The sequence below is a fragment of the Aotus nancymaae genome, unplaced genomic scaffold (assembly GCF_030222135.1).
Source record: "Aotus nancymaae isolate 86718 unplaced genomic scaffold, 86718_ANA_hifiasm-v0.15.2.pri h1tg000001l, whole genome shotgun sequence".
Lineage (NCBI taxonomy): Eukaryota > Metazoa > Chordata > Mammalia > Primates > Aotidae > Aotus > Aotus nancymaae.
The window spans coordinates 10,611,215-10,628,544 of record NW_026988412.1 but is presented as its reverse complement, the minus strand read 5'-3'; the positions used below and the strand labels follow the sequence as shown (position 1 = coordinate 10,628,544).

General features: G+C 40.6%; 1 protein-coding gene, 1 long non-coding RNA gene and 1 pseudogene across 3 annotated transcripts in view; 1 reads left to right on the top strand and 2 right to left on the bottom strand.

Annotated features, from left to right (window-relative positions):
• LOC105732715 (uncharacterized) overlaps window positions 1-4,946 on the bottom strand; it is a 43,002-nt gene extending 38,056 nt beyond the window's left edge. Inside the window, exon 1 of the long non-coding RNA XR_010340647.1 lies at window positions 4,803-4,946. This is a non-coding gene — a long non-coding RNA (uncharacterized LOC105732715). The remainder of the gene's footprint in view (window positions 1-4,802) is intronic.
• The window catches only part of MACROD2 (mono-ADP ribosylhydrolase 2), a 2,078,532-nt gene that overhangs the window by 959,811 nt on the left and 1,101,391 nt on the right, over window positions 1-17,330 (top strand). The window lies entirely within an intron of this gene.
• LOC110568856 (large ribosomal subunit protein uL14-like) lies at window positions 12,173-12,628 on the bottom strand (annotated as a pseudogene).

Sequence of the window (17,330 nt, the reverse complement as noted above, 5' to 3'; positions counted from 1 at the left end):
GGGCATAAGAATCACTTGAACCTGGAAGGTGGAGGTTGCAGTCATCCAAAATCGTGCCACTGCCCTGTAGCCTGGGTGACAGAGCCTCAAAAAAAAAAAAAAAAAAAAGAAAAGAAAAGAAAACGCAGAGTTAAATACCACTGACATAGGACGTCTAGACAATATCAAAGGAATAAGATGATGTGATTGTGAACTAGGAAAGGGTAGATGAAAGCAGTTATTTATCTAAGATCTCTTGTAGAGATAAGCAGAGTAAACAATCTCCAGTCTGCATCATGACACTGTTGGAGTGGGAAATAGAGAGACTCAGGCAGATATCCTGTTGGTCTGTTTATCCGACTTTAGCAGACACTAGGATCTGGACTGTAAAATCCGAGACCAGTCCTGAAGAGACACAGATGAAAGTGAAAATGCTACTGTATTTTGTCACCCAATTTCTTGTCACAGTTACTATCATTAAAACATATTAAAAATATGGAAAAGGCTGAAAGGAAAGCTACCGATCTAATAAGATTTGTAATATAAATAACCCTCAGTATGTTTTTATTCCAGATTGCCTTGCCTCTTTAGGCTCTGATATTTAAAGATTGGGTTAAACATCTCCTTTTCAGTATATAAGGTGTTGGCACTTTTTTTTTCTTATTTACTTCTCTTCATAAGGCAGGTGGTTGAAACTAGGTAATGTTTGTCTTTTAAGGCCATCTTCAGAGAGAATCATTTTCACCAGAGGATGATCTGTGTTTTTTTCTGTTTTTTTTTTTTTTTTTTACCCTTTTCTCTCAATCCCATTGCAAAGATAGATGGGAGTTAACAACTCTGATTAAAATTATGCCCATTTTCAAATGCTTTCTTTATACTTTTTAGCCTTCTATAATATAAATAACATTTGTGCTGCTATTGTATTAACAAATCCAGGAAAAAGAAACACCTTACTGTCCTAGACCGATCTTAGTTTCAGAAAACTCTACCCTCAGATAGAGGTTATAGATAATACTTACCCACTATGTCTGATCACCAGAGTACTATTTTCTAAAGGCATGACTTAATCATCAAATTACCAGATTTTTAAAAGCTATTACATGTTTCTATCTCTGTTCATTGATTCTGTATGAGTCATCATCCTTGCAAAGGAATATGAAATTTTCCCCATTGGAAACTAGTAGAATACATATAGAAGGCTTAACTTGTAAAGTTCTCTGCACATGGGGCTCTTGAGCTGTTATATCCTGTAGAAACCCTTGCCATTCAGATATCTGTGATTTTTATAGCTTAGAATGTACTTCACTAATCTTACTTCTCTATGGAGAATGACAACATGCTCTGCTGTGTTCATATGAACTTTCATGTTTATTAAATACATATTACAGTATTTGCATTCAAATTGATACCTTAAATTATAATCTCTAAGCAAGATTTCTTGGTGCATTTCATCGGAAGAGATGCAAAGAAAGAGATACAGGATAGGATTTATCGATGGCCTAATTCACAGGGACTTATACGATATGTTCCTGACCTCTCTGGTGGAGTCTAATGGAAATGGCTTCAGAGACAAGCAGTACTGGGTTCCAGTCTTGTTTCTGTGACGTACATACTGCATGAATTTAGGCAAGTTCCTTGACTCTTCACATGGGCTTTGAGAAAATGAAATAACGAATCGGTATCAGTAAGGCACGTAGGACAGGTAGCCTCTGGATGGATATTGCTTTTCTTTTTCCCAGACTACCCTGTTGCCATCTTCACACTTTTACCTAAATGCAGAGTTTTCGTGTGTTCCTTTGTAGGGCATTTTAATCATTTTTGTTAATTGAGCAGGTTTTTTTAAAAATAGGAAGCGTTATGTTTGAGTGCTCAAGCAGCTTTAATATGTGAACAAATCAAACTCAATTTAGTCATGCTAGAGAGATGACCTGCATGTATGGGATGAGAGCGGAGTGGCACAGGAGGCTGACATCAGAGCCAACCCGGAGTGCTGAACGTGATTTCAACTCTTCCACTTGACATGATTTGGTCCCCTTTTTTAAGAGGAAAACATGCTCTAGTTTGCTATACCTCATGTTTGCCACCTGTCTAGTGGGCTAGAAAGGCGGGGGACAGGGAGCCAAAGGTAATGGCTAATTAGAAAATTTATTTGAAATGTCTCAAATGCTTCAAGAAATAAAATTAACTGACTTTACAAGCTTACCAAATTGATGATAATTATATTGGGCTTCCTGTGATTCCAGTGAATGTGGGTTTTAGCAAAATATACACACCCTGTTGTCAATTTATCCTCGCGTTATTATGGAAGAAAATCTTGTAGTGTTCAATTTCTTGTATAGTCATACCACTTAAATTTGTAGTTTCAGTGTAATCTTGCCTTCTCCTACCTATTTACAGCTCTCTGAAAATATATTGAGTGTGGATCCAGTACATAAGTGAGATTGTCTTTGCTAAAAGCTTCTTGAAATCACAGGAAAAGGGGAAAAAAAGTTGTTACAGCTGATCATTGCCAGAGGGTGAAAGTTCAAGAAGTAGAGACAAAGAAAACTAGCATGTAATCAGAGTTCTCGGTTGTATGCTACAGAATCCATTCTATGTAGTTTAATCCGGAAACAATGCAGCCAGGGATGAAACCTGAAAAACGCCCAGCCACAACACTAGACTGTCCTAGTAGAAGCACTACGGCTGCTATTACCCACATATTGTCACTTAGGACATTAAAGTCTAGGGGTCAGAAACTCTGGCACGACACCTCAAAAGAACCAGATACACTGCCCCGTGTATCTCCCAAGGAGCCATTCTTTCATGCAGCTAATGGTTTATGTTGTTTGCGTTCGCCTTCAAGGTTCACACATTCGGGTTGGCTTGGTGGCTCCACATTGCAGGCTAGCTCCAGGGGAACCTGGGAAATGTAGTTTTAGCTTTTTATCTTCTATAGTATAGCAATCAAAGTAAGCCAGAAGGGTGTTGGAATAGATGCTGGTTGAACTGCTTTTTAGTATCTGCTCCTGATGGAATTGAACTGAAAGGTGTTAGAGGTGTTGCAGTTACCTGTATGTTTCAATATTGTGAATTGTTTTGATAATGCAAACACACCCATATAGAACTGAAACTTACTAAGTCAGCAATTTGTCAGGGCCAGAGCTGCCTGCTCGGTTTTGCTGTCTCCTTACCTTAGATACTAGAGTTTTGACTAAAATAGGCAGGTAAGACTTACCTAGTCTAGAAATTCCTGTGTAGTTTTATCTTTTATAAAGCGTTTTAAAATTCAGAAATTTGTGAAAACAGTGAAAGTATTTGTCAGGAATGAGTGAACCTGTCCTTTGGAATGAGTATGCCCAACACCCCATCGGCTCCAGAGGCAGCTTGGCTGCATACCAATGTCAGTGGAAAATTAGCATTCTATCCTCACGGGCTCATATCCTTTGTCAAGTCACCAAACCTTCAGGAATATTGATGAGTCATCTACCTAGATGTTTTTATTCATTTGCAAGACTAACTTGTACAGAGTTTTGAGTTTTCTTAAGTTTTTAGAGATATAGATAAATCATTAATGAAGGATTTGGAATTCACTAAGAATAAAAGCTTTAAAAGGTAGTGATTTGAAAGATATGTTTAGTGCCGGAAGGTGTTTAAGGGTTAACTCTTCTGACTTAGAGGACGCCAAAGGAAGTAGTAGGTAAGGGATTTGCCAAAAAATAACATAGCTGGTTAATATCAATGCTGAGATTGAAACTCAGGTCCCCTGCCTGCCGGATGGGGAATGTGTCAAAGATGCTTGATACCAAAGCATAGGTCCTAAGTCTTCATCATCCTATATGAAGCATGCACATAATACCACATGCTAGCTGAGGCCATGCTCTGAAGGATATCTACATGAAACAGCAATGAAAAATCATATAATATAGGCTACATCCCCAACCCACATCTTCTCAAATTAACTAGAAGCTGTCCATTTTGTTGACAAAACTGAATTTGAAATATATGCAACAAATGACTTCAACATTATTTTCATGGCTAAAAGTACTTTAAGAGCAGTCTTCCTAGGCCAGGTGCAGTGGCTTGTGCCTGTAATCCCAGCACTTTGGGAGGCCGAGGCGGGCAGATCACCTGAGGTTGGGAGTTAGAGACCAGCCTGGCCAACATGGTGAAACCCTGTCCCTACTAAAAATACAAAACTTAGCTGGGCGTGGTCATGGGTGCCTGTAGTCCCAGCTACTCTGGATGCTGAGACAGGAGAATTGCTTGAACCTGGGAGTCGGAAGTTGCAGTGAGCCGAGATTGTGCCACTGCACTCCAGCCTGGGTGACAGAGTGAGACTACCTCTCAAAAAAAAAGAGCACTCTTCCTGTTCTTAATCACTAGCTTTCCATTAGCTGCCACCAGCCATAGTTGTTGCTTACACTGTAAGCATGTTTTTGTTTAGTTTGCTCTACTCCTTTGCCCTCTTAAGGGAAAAGCAAGGGAGGTTTATGAAGGACCTTAAAATGAGATAAACGAATTAATTTTTGACTTTTTATATTTATCAGCAAAGGAAAACATTACTCTCGTAACACTTCTGATACTAAATGTGTGGATTTTTCCACACACTACAATTCTCATTCCAACTAAGTGTCCTATAATCTAATTCTATTCTGGAGCTAGCACAGACCCCACAGTTTAAGGAATCAGTCCCACAGAATGCTCCACTTCAGATGCTGATTATAAGCCTGGGCTTCCTATACTTCTGACAGGCTATAAATCAGAGGTTTCTCACGATTCCTTCCTTGGGTTCAATAATTTGCTAGAATGGCTCACAGGACTCAGGAAGACATTTGACTTACCATTGTCAGTTTATTATAAAGGACACAACTCAGGAACAGCCAAATGAAAGAATGAGGTATGTGGGAAGGGCCGTGGGGAATCCACGTCCTCTCTGGGCTTGCCACCCTCCCCACACCTCCATGTGTTCACCAACCTAGCAGCTCTCGGAACCCCTTTATTTAGAGTTTTTTGTGGGGTTTTCATTACATAGGTGTGATTGATGACCTCGTTGGCCGTTGGTGACTGGACTCATCTCCAGCCCTTCTCCCCATCCTGGAGGTGGGAGAGTAGAGCTGAAAATTCCAACCTTTAAATCACATGGTTGGTTTCTCCGGCAAGGGGCTCCCATCCTTGTGTCACCTTATTAACATAAACTCAGGTATGGTTGAAAGGGGCTTATTATGAGTAACAGAAGATGCTCTTCTCACCCCATCACATGGAGAATTCCAGGGGGTTTAGAAGCTCTTGTTTCATGAACTAAAAGATGCTCCTGTCACCTCTATCACTTAGGAATTTACATAAGTTTTACATGTTTTGTGTCAGGAACTATGGCAGAGGCCAAATGTATATTTTGTATTAAGTCACAGTCAATAAGTACTTTATAAAAATGTAAATTTTATATAAGTAAACATAACTGCACATTTCTCGCTTTCACAAACTTTGTTGTCAGTGTGGAATGATCTCTCACCAGTTATCAAAACCCAGAGCTGAGTTCTTATATAGGGAAAAATGGGAAGTAGAGGTTAAAACATGTATATTAACAGTGGTGTAGACTCTGGACAACTATCCACGTTTGACTTCCTCCATTTCTGAGCTGCGAGGTCTCAGGCAAGCTACTTGACTTCTCTATACCTTAGCATTTCAACTATAAATTCAGTATGTCACAGGCACCTAGCATTGTTGAGAGATTGAGATGGTTCATGTCAAGTGCCTGCCATGACACCTTCTCAGATCTGGTACTCAATAACAGTATTAAACATTTGGGCTGGGCACAGTGGCTCGTGCCTATAATACCAGAACTTCAGGATGCCAAGGCCAGAGGATCACATAGGTCAGGAGTTCAAGCCAGCCCAGGAAACATAGGGAGATCCTGTCTTTAAAAAAAAAAAAAAAAAAAAAAAAAAATTCTAGCTCCTGTTCCCATGTTTTCATTCATTTAAAATAATCGTGGCAAAATTTTTTTTAAGTAAAAAATGTTATAAAAATTACTGCAATTTTTTTTTAAGTAAAAAAAAAAAAAGCCAGGCACGTTGGCTCACATCTATAGTCCCAGTTTCCCAGGAGGCTCGTGCAGGAGGATCACTTGAGCCTAGAAATTCAAGGCCAGCGTGGGCAACATAGTGAGACCCCATCTTTAAAAAAAGTTTTCCTTATTCTAGTAGAATTATGAAAGTTTCCTTATTCAGAATAAAATTTAGGAAGCAACCAGAAAACATATATAGATACTGTCATACCAGGCCCCTATTGATTTCAGCAGGGATAGCTCAGGAAGAGACCCAGAGCCAGTGAATGAGACGTGGGGTTTATAGAGGACTTACATACAGAGCATTCCAGGAGTAGGAGGCTGGACAGGAAAACCACTAGCATTTGTAAAAAGCATGCAGATTATATAGCATTTTCTCTTAGTAGTCTTCACCAAGCAACCTCCCTTTAACCCAAAACAAAAGGCCCCGATCCCTGTATAGTCTGCATTCCAAATGATGGGCCAGGGGTTCAGATGTTCTTCACAGATAAGGAGTGACTCTCCAGCTTGACCACTCCTGGATTTTCTCAGGGTATGCTTGAGTTATTGCTGTCAGGTATGTCTGACATACAGACTCAGCATGATTTTCCTCTAAAAAGCTTGATGATGCATTTTGGTAAATGTTGTAAAGTTTTAAGTGAACTTCAATTAATTTTTAAAAAGTAAACATACATGAATAAATATAATACTTTCCACATAGCTTTAAATCACTTATTGTATATCCCTGATTTAAAAAATCAAAAGATCAGGTATGGTGGCTTATACCTGGCCTGAAATCCCAGTGCTTTGGAAGGCTGAGGTGGGAAGATCATTTGAGGCTAGGAGTTCTAGACTAGTCTGGGCAACATAACAAGACCATGTCTCTTTAAAAAAAAAAAAAAAATTAGCTGAGTGTGATGACACATGCACATGCCTGTAGTCCCAGCTATTCAGGAAGCTGAACTGGAAGGATCATTTGAGCCCAGGAGTTCGAGGCTACAGTGAGCTATGATTGTACCACTGCACTCTAGCCTGAGCAACAGAGTGAGACTCTGTCTCTTAAAATAATCAACCAGGCAAACCAGCAAACAGTTAATAATCTAGGGTTTTACCTACCTGGTAGGACATAAAGGAAGCATAATAGAGAAAGTTCCTGGAACTGGCCCTCCCCCTGGTTCTGTGTGGGCAAACTCTCTATGACTTATATAACCTTCCTGGGCACAGGTGAAAAGCCCAGCCTTGAGCGTTACCCAGCTCCTTTGACCTTTTCTCTCCAGAGCTACATCTCTCTTTCCCTCCCTTCTTTTGCAATACAAGAAAACTGTTAAAAGTTATCCATCTATCTTCTTTGAAGATGGAAGTCCATACAAACACTTCCATTTCATACACACTCAAATTCCGAGTGATCTTGAAGGACCATTTAAAGTTGAAGTTTAAGTGGTAGAGAGAATGCTGTGCTGATGAAAGTTGGATAATTATGTAACTAATTTCTGGCAACATTATAATATGATGCCAGGGTGTCTTTTTTTTCTTTTGTATGAAGAAAATATAGTGTTGAGATTTAAAAATAAGTATTAAGGAAATGGAGTTTTCAGAGAAAAACACTTCTAACGTAACCTCCTTTTTAAAAAAAAAAAATTTCATGAGACATTGTCAAGGTTGTCAACATCATGCTTTATGGCTTTTGAAACCTGGGCTTTAACACAAAATTTCTTTTTACATACTCGGGATTATTGTACTTTTTGGATAAGATTGAGGTCTGATTCAAAATTCTTAACAATCGTAGAAACAGATAACACGCTATCATTATCTGTGACAAGAGGATAGGAAGAGGATGGGAAGGATAATTAAAATGCTGGGATTGGCTCTTTCAAATTGTGTTCTCTGAATCTTAGCACAGATATAAAATATTAGAATTTAAACTCTTAAGATATATTTTTAAAGTTTCTAACCGGGTGTCATGGCTCAGGCGTGTAATCTCAGCACTTTGGGAGGCCAAGGTGGGAAGATCACTTGAATCCAAGAGTTTGAGACCAGCCTGGGCAACACAGAGAGAACTCGGATCTACAAAAGATAAAAGATGATGTGGGAATATCACTTGAGCCCAGGAGATCAAGGCTGCGATGAGCCATGATCATGCCACTGCACTCCCGCCTGGGTGACAGAGTGAGACCCTGACTCAAAAAAATTAAAAATAAAAGTAGAGTTTCTATTGGAATAAATCATTCAGTGCCTCAAACTTTCATTTTAATGCCATAATTCAACTTTTTTTTTTTTTTTTTTTTTTTTGAGATGGAGTTTCGCTTGTTACCCAGGCTGGAGTGCAATGGCGCGATCTCAGCTCACCACAACCTCCGCCTCCTGGGTTCAGGCAGTTCTCCTGCCTCAGCCTCCTGAGTAGCTGGGATTACAGGCACGCGCCATCATGCCCAGCTAATTTTTTGTATTAGTAGAGATGGAGTTTCACCACATTGACCAGGATGGTCTTGATCTCTTGACCTCGTGATCCACCCGCCTCGGCCTCCCAAAGTGCTGGGATTACAGGCTTGAGCCACTGTGCCCAGCCCATAATTCAACTTTAATGGCTCTTTGTAGACTAAAATTAATATCTGCAGAAAACCGCCATTTAAAATAACTTACTATTTATAGAAAAACTAATATAAGGCACTTGACATTTATTGAAGGTGATGGTTTACTCTGAAATTTGCGCAATGAGGATTGGAATTTTTGTTTTTGTTTATTTAAAACATTAATTTTTTTCTAGGGATGGTTTTAAATGCCTTATAAGTGATCACTCATTCAATCATCATAACCTATGAGAGATGTATTATTTATTTTTTTACTTTACAGTAAAGGAAACAGATCAGGAACTCAGAGAGGTTAAATAACTTGTCAAGTTGCACAGCTGGTTAGTGGGTGGAGCCAGGACTTAATTCCAGGCCATCTGGCCCGCAGAGTTTCCACTTATGCCGCCATGCACTGGTGCCTCCTACAGCATGTCAAAGAGTTTACCAAGACGAATGAGCTCAGATATTTGACTATCATCTAACCAGCCATCTGTCTGCCCTTCTGGCCCTTCTAGGATATCAATGTGTCTTATAAAATGGACATAAATACCTGATGAGACAAGATTTGTATGGAGAGCCATGGGACTATCACCCCTATTCTAGACGCATAATAAAGCAACAGAAGAAGGCCACATTCTCATTATGTGCGAGCATAATGAGAGCAGCAGCATAGCTGCTCTTTTTTATAAGCAGCCATTAAGCCATAATCCTATGTACCTTCAACTCATCTTCCTATGAGATTAGACCATCAATCGTGGTCTCAGCAAAAACATTTAACACATTCAAATGAGAAAAAAAAAATGGGCTGGACACGGTGGTTCATGCTTGTAATCCCAGCACTTTGGGAGGCTGAGGCGGGTGGATCACTTGAGGTTAGGAGTTTAAGACCAGCCTGGCCAACATGGCAAAACCTTGTCTCTATTAAAAATACAAAAATTAGCTGGGCATGGTGGCGTGCACTTGTGATCCTAGCTACTCAAGAGGCTGAGGCAGGTGAATCGCTTGAATTCAGGAGGTGGAGGTTGCAGTGACCGAGATTGTGCCACTGCAGTCTATCCTGGGCAACAGAGCAACACTCTGTCTCTAAAATAATGTTAATAAAATAAGAAAATCAAAAGTTTAACGAAGGGACTCTCTGGAGGAGGGTAATTATGTAGAGGGACTGTGACATCCAGTTGAAGACAGACCTCCAATGGAGAGGGCTGAGGGAATAAGTACCCAGAGTGCACTCTTCTCTCTTCCTCCGCTCTCCTGATGGGGCTCCTTCTTGGCCTACTGGATACCACAGGGTGAGGGACACCATTGATGAAGTCCATAAAGGTCAGCCTCCAGTTGCGGAGCAGGGTGAAAAATGGGGATCGAACTGAGTGGACCAAGAAAAGATATTTGACACAGTTTTTCCAATCCTATATTTCTCTCACACACACACACACACACACACACACACCCTTTCCTTCAGAACACACACACACAGCCCTTCCACACACACACACACACCCCTTCCTTCAGAACACACACACCCCTTCCACACACACACACCCCTTCCACACACACACACACCCCTTCCTTCAGAACACACACACACCCCTTCCACACACACACACACACCCTTCCTTCAGAACACACATACACACCCCTTCCACACACACACACCCCTTCCTTCAGAACACACACACCCCTTCCACACACACACACACACCCTTCCTTCAGAACACACATACATACCCCTTCCACACACACACACCCCCCTTCCTTCAGAACACACACACCCCTTCCACACACACACACACACCCTTCCTTCAGAACACACATACACACCCCTTCCACACACACACACCCCCTTCCTTCAGAACACACACACACCCCTTCCACACACACACCCCCTTCCTTCAGAACACACATACACACCCCTTCCACACACACACACCCCTTCCTTCAGAACACACACACACCCCTTCCTTGAGAACACACACACAGAGCCCTTCCACACACACACACCCCTTCCTTCAGAACACACACACCTCTTCCACACACACACACACACCCCTTCCTTCAGAACACACACACACCCCTTCCACACACACACATACACACACCCCTTCCTTCAGAACAAGTTTTTCCTTTGAAAAATTTAAATCTTTGTTCATTAACTCAGGTTCTTCGATACCTTAGGAAGATTCTGAGAATATGAAACTCCAGCATCAAATGTGTCTTGCCTTTTTTGGCATATTACTCAAGCCTGTTAAGGTCTCCTTGTTTTCTGGTTCCATCATTCAACACAGTGGTCCTTAAATCTAGTAGCTGCATCTCAGAATATCCTGGAAAGATCTTTAGAGTACTAAGTTTTCAGGCCTACCCCAGAGATTTAGTGAATCTCAGGTAAGGCTCAGGAATTTCTATGTGTTTTTTGTTGTATTTAGTTTCCCAGGCTAATGTAGCAAATGAAAACTCAAGTATCTGGGATCCCTAATGTAGCCAATGAAAACTCAAGTATCTGGGATCTCTTGATATAACCACTTCAACATAAGGCTTGTGCTAGATACCTTGTTAGGGTTTATCTTTGTCCAGAAACTCATGGATATTCCACTGGGACTAGATTTGGGATCGTAGAGTGGAATGCTGGGATTGACTAGGGAGCTTTTCTGAATTTCATTACCTCTTCCTGTGTTGGCCAAGCCTCATTCTGGAATCCTCTCACTACTACAAGTGAACTGCTATCATTGAAGCGAGCATGTTAAATCCTTCCAGTCTTGTAGTGCAAAAATGTTCTAGGACTCTAGATTTACCAGTAATCTTCTTTACATGTGATTGTTTGATTTTTTGCATTAATTTTACTATTCGTATTTTCTCTATGTTGTACAATAATATTATGATAGACTCTGAAAATATTTTACTGGATTTGAATCATAGCCATCAAACCTACTCACCCCTCCTTCCTTCTTTTCTTTCTTCCGTAAGTACTAATTGTTCTAGGAGCCAAGCACATTCCAGGCCTTAGGGATACCAGAGTGTACAAGACAGCTGAGGTCCCTGCCCCCTTGTGCTTACCTTTCAGTGGGGATGCAGACATTCAAAAAGTAAATAAAACATGCAAAAAAAATTTTTTTTAATTTTTATTTTTAAAATTATTTATTTATTTATTATTGCATTTTAGGTTTTGGGGTACATGTGAAGAACATGCAGGATTGTTGCATAGGTACACACATGGCAGTGTGATTTTCTGCCTTCCTCCCCATCACCTATATCTGGCATTTCTCCCCATGCTATCTCTCCTCAACTCCCCACCCCCCGCTGTCCCTCCCCTATTTCCCCCCGACAGACCCCAGTGTGTGATGCTCCCCTCCCTGTGTCCATGTGTTCTCATTGTTCAACACTCGCCTATGAGTGAGGACATGCGGTGTTTGATTTTCTGTTCTTGTGTCAGTTTGCTGAGAATGATGGTTTCCAGGTTAATCCATGTCCCTACAAAGGACACGAACTCATGGTTTTTGATGGCTGCATAATATTCCATGGTGTATCTGTGCCACATTTTCCCTGTCTAGTCTATCATCGATGGGCATTTGGGTTGGTTCTAGATCTTTGTTTTTTTTTTTTAGTTTTAAAGTTTTTTATTTTTTACAAATATACTGGAGAATCATGCATTGCTGCCAGCATTGGATGCAATCTGGGGCCACAGGTCTGCACACTCCTTTGTTACTGGTCCTGTAATGGCAGAACCTTTCATCTTGCCTTTATTGTTCACTGTGACCCCTGCATTATCTTCAAAATAGATAAACGCACCTTCTTTTCTCTGGTATGACTTTCGTTGTCGAATGACCACTGCTGGGTGTACCTTTTGTCTAAGCTCTGGTTTGCCTTTCTTGACTGTGACCATCACCATGGCACCCACACCAGCAGCAGGAAGTCTGTTCAGCTGTCCCTAGATCCCCTTCACAGAGACGATACACAGGTTTTTGGCTCCTATGTTGTCAGCACGGATGGTCACTGCTCCTACCAGAAGACCCAAGGAAATCGGGAATTTCACACCAGAGGACCCACCACGTCCTCGCTTCGACATCCTGAACGCCGGAAAGAAGGAAAAAGGAAGTAGATTCAAAGGACACTGGGATATGAACTTTGATGCCCCACCCCACAAAAAATATTTTTAATATGGGTGTGTGGTATAAGGAAAACAAATGGTACCGGGCGTGGTGGCTCACACCTGTAATCCCAGCACTTTGAGAGGCTAAGGTGGCAGGATTGCTTGAGCTCAGGAGTTCAAGACCAGTTTGGCCAACATGCTAAGACCCCATCTCTTAAAAAGAAACAAAAGAAAAACGCAAATGAAGGAATATGGTGAACTGTAAGGAGTAGGTGGGATGGAGGCAATTGCTGGGAGGGTCTCTCGAAGGGTACATAGGAGTTGAAAACTAAAGGTTAAAAAGGAGCATCCTGGTCAACATGGTGAAACCCCATCTCTACTAAAAATACAAAAAATTAGCTCGGCACGGTGGCGCGTGCCTGTAATCCCAGCTACTCAGGAGGCTGAGGCAGGAGAATTGCCTGAACCCAGAGGCGGAGGTTGCGGTGAGCCGAGATGGCGCCATTGCACTCCAGCCTGGGTAACAAGAGCGAAACTCCGTCTCAAAAAAAAAAAAAAGGAGCCAGTCTTGCAGAGATCCGGGAGAAGAGCATTCGAGGCAGAAGGAACAGCAAGTGAAAATGCCCTGATTTGGGAAAGAAACTTCAGAATTCAAGTAATGCAGCGAGGTCATTTCAGAGTGACTTGTCCTTATTGATTCTGTGCTGACCAGCAAAGAGATACTTCCATTTGCTCTGTCCCATAAACTACCTCTTAAAATGGCTGCTGAAAATGTTTCTATGCCCCCTCCCCACAAGCTTTTAGCCAGCCCATATTTATATATGCCTATAATAGATTAGAATACTATAAATACATGAAAACTGCTGATAAACCAAAGCTTTACTAATAAATATTTGTAGCTCTCTCTCCTGCAGGAGCTGATCCAGGTTATATGGAATCTGAAGCTTGTACAATTTTAAAGGTCCTTTCAAAAAAAAATTCCAAATAAAATATTGCTATGGCCCCACTCATGCAAGCAAGTCGAGGGCCCAGGAGCTTCAGACTGATTGGTTCCATGATAAATTCTCCTGTGCATGGCACCTGTCTTTAGATAAGAGATTGAGAATGACCAAGAGTCAAAATCCACGGAGAGTTGTAAGTAGGAGGCAGTGAAAAAGCATGTGCTTCTGTGAATAACCAGAGCACCCATGCTCTTCTCCATGTGAGCTGGTGAGGAGAGGGAGAGGAAAACTTGTTTAGATTTAACTATGCAGTTATTATGGCAAGCACTAAGATAGGGGCAGGAGGAAATAAAAAGATATAGGCTGCTATTTTGTATTTTGTAAGGAGGCTGCTAAAGAAAGCTTCAGGCAAGTAAAGGAAGGTAGGCTAAGTAAATACACTGGAAACAAGGTGAAATGGAAACTGCTGAAAGAGAGAGAGGTGGTCAGGACCATGCCAGTGTGGGAGGTCAGGAGAGTGTGGAGGTTGTGTTGGTGGGCACAGAGGAGCAGGACTCTGACATGGGACGGTGGAGGTAGCGTAGGTCGAGATGTGAAGGTCTGGGAGTGGAAGTGCAGGGAGCTGGTGAAGGCAGTGGAAAACATGGTAGGGGGTGAGTGTGCAGGCAAGTGAGGAAAGGTGGTGGGGGTAGTGGTTGTAGGGCAGAGTTCGATTTCATTTGGGCCTATGGAGATCCATTCTTCCTGCCTTGTGTGAAATGTTTTGTTGCGTAATTACTTCTGAGTCTCAAAAAATATTCTTATGGATAATGGGGAATCATTCATCTCTTACATTATCAAAGACTTATCGTAATCACAAAATTCTCAGACTGTGGTCCAGTTTGGGTCCAGTGTTTTGACATTTGCTTTCCAGGCAATAATAATGAGGGAAGTTTATTTTTTCGAGGTACATGTCATAATCTAATACATTCATATAATTCGTGAAGAACAAATCAGTGTAATTGGGAGATATATATAATCTTAAACATTTGTCTTTTTGTCTTTTTAATGCTAGAAACATTCAAATTGTTCTTTTAACTATTTTGAAACATATAATAAATTATTGTAAACTGTAGTCATCCTATTGATGTATGAATCACAAGGTCTTATTTCTTCTGTCAAGCTGTATATTTGTACCCATTAATCAGCCTCAATTCATCCTCCCACCCCCTTACCCTTCCTAGCCTCTGCTAACCACCAGTCTACCCTATCTTCATGAGATTCACCTTTTAGCTCCCATGTGTGATTGTTAACATGTGATATTTGTCTTTCTTTGCTTGGCTTATTTCACTTAACACAATAACCTCCAGTTCCATGCATGTTGCTGCAGATGACGCGTTCTTTTTTACTGGATGAATAATGTTCAGTTGCATACATATACCATATTTTCTTTATCCAGTCATTACTTGATGGGCGCTTCAGTTGATTCCGTATTTTGGCTATTGCAAATAGTGCTGCAATGAACATTGGGAGTGTGGATACCTCTTCATTAAATTTATTTCCTTTCTTTTGGACATATGCCTAGTACTGGAATTGCTAGATCACACAGTAGTTCTATTGTTAATTTTTTCAAGAACCTCCATATTATTTTCCAGAGTGGCTGTACCAATTTACATTTCTACCAACAATGTATAAGGGGTTCCCTTTCTCTGTATTCTTCTCAGCATCCATTATCCCTGTCTTTTTGATAACAGCCACTTTAACTGGGGTGAGAGGATATATTATTGTGGTTTTGATTTGCATTTCTCTGATGATTAGTCATGTTGAACATTTGAAAAGTGCTTGAGCGTTACCTTGATAAAACATAAACCAGGCTGGGCACGGTGGCTCATACCTGTAATTCTAGCATTTTGGCATTTTGGGAGGCCAAGATGGTTGATCACTTGAGGCCAGGAGTTCAGGACTGGCCTGGCCAACATGATAAAACCTCGGATTTAGTAAAAATACAAAAATTAGCCAGGCAGGGTGGCATGTGCCTGTAATCCCAGCTATTCAGGAAGCTGAGGCAGGAGAGCACCTGAGCCCAAGAGGCAGAGGTTGCAGTGAGCCGAGCTCATGCCACTGCACCCCAGCCTGGGTGACTGTCTCAAAGCAAAACTAAACCAAACAGAATATGTGGTCAGGGAGAGAGATTTCTTCTAGAAAATATTCTTTCTTCCATGATTTATAACAAATCAAGCCATCCGCCTTCCTCAGCCTCCTGAAGTGCTGGGATTACAGGTGCATGCCCCTGCGCCCAGCCAACATTCTGATCTTCTGTAGGCACTCTAACAGTGTGTTGCTTTCTTCTTGCTTTTCAAGCCTGCCAGGTGGTCACTTATTATCTATAATTAAATATCTGATATCTATCATTTTCTGCTTTTAAAATATGTTCCTCATATATATTAAATGTCATATATAAATTAAAATGACTTTTCTTAAATGTCAACTTGTTAGGATATGTAATTCTGAAATAGAATAGTTACTGCCCTCCTGCTCCTCCTCCTTCTTTTCTTCCTCTTCTTTCTCCTTCTCCTCCTTTTTTTTTCTCCTTTTCCTTCTCCGTCTTCTCCTCTTCCTCCTCCTCCTTTTTCTTCTTCAGATATTTGGGTGTGCTCCGAGGTGTATCACCTTTATGAAACCTAAACCAAACAGAATTTGTGGCCAGGGAGAGATTCCTTTTAGAAGATATTCTTTCTTTCAGAATATGTAACAAATCAAGTGGCTGCAGAGCCGTTGTGTGGGTCAGCATTGGTGACAGCTTCATGAATCTTAACGTTGAATGTCACATGTCTGCTGGAAATCATCATAAGCCCCTGAATGTGGTTTTAAAAGGCTTATGGTATGCTCAGGCATGACTTCGGACTGAATGTCACATCTTAGATTTATGCATATAAGCCTAAATTTTTAAAAAGAGTAGAAAACTGTTTTATGTGTTTGTTTCTGAATGTTCAAGCGTCTCGCTTTATCTTTCCACTGTGCCTTCTATCCTGACTACTTTAACAGATAAAATAGTTTGCAAAGTCGGACAGCCATTTCCTTGCCAGGGTACAATCCAGCGTGGGGGATTTCTAAATGCTAATTAATTCCAACCTCAACTATTTTACCTGCTGTTTCAAAGGCTGGCAGCTTGTATTCATCACCTGAATGACAGCTGTTTCTAACCTCTTTTCCCTGAAAAGAAATAATGAAATTAAATAAACCTTTTGCATGCTAATCACTGACATTCTGAAGAGACAGTTGAAAAGTGCTCAAGTGTGAGTCTAAGGCAGACTTGAAGAATTGAAAGTCTTTGTCTACACCAACCAGTTGTTGAATTTTGACCAGATATTTGTGAAGTGTAGAGAGAAAGGCTTGCAGGCAATTGATGAGACAGTGTTATCGTAAGTGAGAGAATAATTAAAAGCAACTTTAAGTATATTAAATGTCTACATTTAAGCAAGTTGAGCAGTATACATTTTTATTTAAATTTTATAGTACATACTCTTTTTCATTTTTTTAATCAAGTGAATTTTCTTCCAAGTCAATGGACAGGTAGAAAAAGCAAGGCTTTTAAATTTTTTTCAAATTTTGTTTGCAAGGTGTTTTTGCGTTAGAGTTTATTCAGTCTACTTAATTGTCGCATCATAATGGTTGATATATTACTTCCCAATCAGAGCTATCCTTTGCCAAAATGTATTTTATTTCTACTATAATTTCAATTTCTGTTTTTTACAATA